Raw genomic sequence first — 2300 nt, forward strand, 5'->3', positions numbered from 1 at the left:
TATCTGTTAAAATACGAAACTAATGCTAGCATTAGTTTCCATTATATTTTCATTACTTTCAAATTTCCAAAATGAATACAGATAACATATGATTTTTGCCTCTCGGCCTCGGGAAGAGGCCAAATAAGATGGCAAAACAATGAACTTTGGTTTATTAAAATAGTAAAACTATATGACCGTAAGAAATTTGGTTTATAAGTGGCAGGGACTAAGAACAAACCGGTAAACTAATTTCATAACATCGCAAACCGATTACTATAGTCCCTGGCCATTGCCAAATTGCATGTACAGCTGCCATGGCTTCGTCGACAACTGCTATGGCTTCGACAACAGCTATGGCTTTTTCCAAGTGTCCTAATCAGTTGAAGTTCTGACCTTTAGAAAACGAAGCATGTAATTGCAGGAGTGGGAGCAACGGAGGAGTGGCAGAAATGGAGAAAGCGCTGGTTCCTATACCAGGTTATATCATATTTGCGCTTCACATTTAGAAATTTAAAAATTTAGCTTGCAAGTAATGCTAGAATTAAATCAAAAAATCAAATGTCAATCATAGTATATTTCTTTATTATATTAGAGAAAGAGCATCTCGCTGTCTCTGCATGTACAGCTGCAACGGCTTCGTCGACAACTACTATGGCTTCGACAACTGCTACGTCGACAATTGCTATGGCTTCGACAATTGCTATGGCTTTTTCCAAGTGTCCTGATCTGTTCAAGTTCTGACCTTTAGAAAATGAAGCATGCAATTGCAGGAGTGGGAGCAATGGAGGAGTGGCAGAAATGGAGAAAGCATTGGTTCCTATACCACATTTTGGAGAATGAAGTTGTGCGGCTCCTTTCATCTGCACCTGCACCACAGAAGACAAGGGATAAAACTTATGCACCACAGAAGACAAGGTATAAAACTTATCGGTGTCGTTGAATTTTACCAGGTTCATAGAATTAATTTTTCCCCACAGAAAATCTGGGATGAATAGAATGAGTGTGCTTTGCATCAAATTCAAAAATGATACGACTTCGTTTATCATGCTATGAAGTTACTAGAATTCGTTTATCATGCAGTCACGGCATTCGTTTCATAAAAATGAAAGAGGTGGAAGAAAACGAAAATTCATTTATCAATGTTTGATATTAAAACACAAATATTTAAGAAAGGTTATTAGGAGCAAAAATGTGCTGATCTTTTCTTGGAATATTTTTAACAATCATGTGGAAATCTCCAATTATTTATAATTTTCAGCTTATTTTCTGTCTCCGTACTCATACAAAACTTAGCGCCCCTCCTAACAAACTTGTTCGATAACTCCAATTTATAGATCTGTAATTCTAAATCCAAGTTCTGAAATGCAGAAATGTGAGCTGAATTCCATAGCTCGAGTGTTTGGCGCCATAGCCGCTCAAGGCCGGACTACGCCGAACGAGCAGACAGGCTTTTCCTTCGTGCACTGTAGAGTGACTGGCACAGGACCACTTTACCTGGGCCGCGCCATGGGACAATACTCGCGTATTGTCTATGCTTATTCCTACTTCGACGACATAATTGCAGGGTGGGACGACTGGGATCAAACCAGTAAAGAAGGGTGCATATGAATTAGACAAGTATTTACGTTTTTCAGTGATTACCGACTCACATACATGATAAACACCTAATCTAATTCGTACATCTAATGGTTTGTTTAGTTAATTCATCTGGTTTTGATGATAAATTATACTGCTTGGTTTATAAATGTTCGCAGAAATTTTATTTTTTTCAAAGTTGTGAATTTATTAATATATTCAAAATATATTTTAAATAATAAAAAATTATATTGACAGATTTTCATTAAAAAATTATTTTATCTATTAGTTATATTAAGCGGCCAATAATTATTGTATTGGGTAATTGCAGAACTGTGTTCTTCGGTCTGTATAATTGTTATGGCCCAGGAGCTCGAGCTGCGCATCGGATTTCATGGGCTCACGAGTTGACACCAGCGCAGGCTCAACCGTTCCTGGTCAAAAGTTTCATCAATGGCAGGCATTGGCTTGCGGATAGTGATTAGCTATGCAGGCGCACACCCTTAATTTTTTTTTGAATGCAAGCTGAAATAATTGTTTAAATAATGCCTCTTGTTTTGCACATATTAAAAAAAAGAATATTAGGAGAAAATTGTACCTTTTGCACCTTTCTCTTCCAGTTGGATTTGGAATTGCACCTTCTTGTTTCTCCTCTGTAATCCCTCGTCAAGGTTAAGGTGGCCTGCGGTCTGCCTGATCTGGGTTTTATAAAAAAAGCCTTGCCCCCGGGGTGCCTATCCAGG

Source organism: Pinus tabuliformis, chromosome 5_2, assembly GCF_031772625.1.
Source record: "Pinus tabuliformis cultivar Carrire ecotype Pingquan chromosome 5_2, CPIR1, whole genome shotgun sequence".
Lineage (NCBI taxonomy): Eukaryota > Viridiplantae > Streptophyta > Pinopsida > Pinales > Pinaceae > Pinus > Pinus tabuliformis.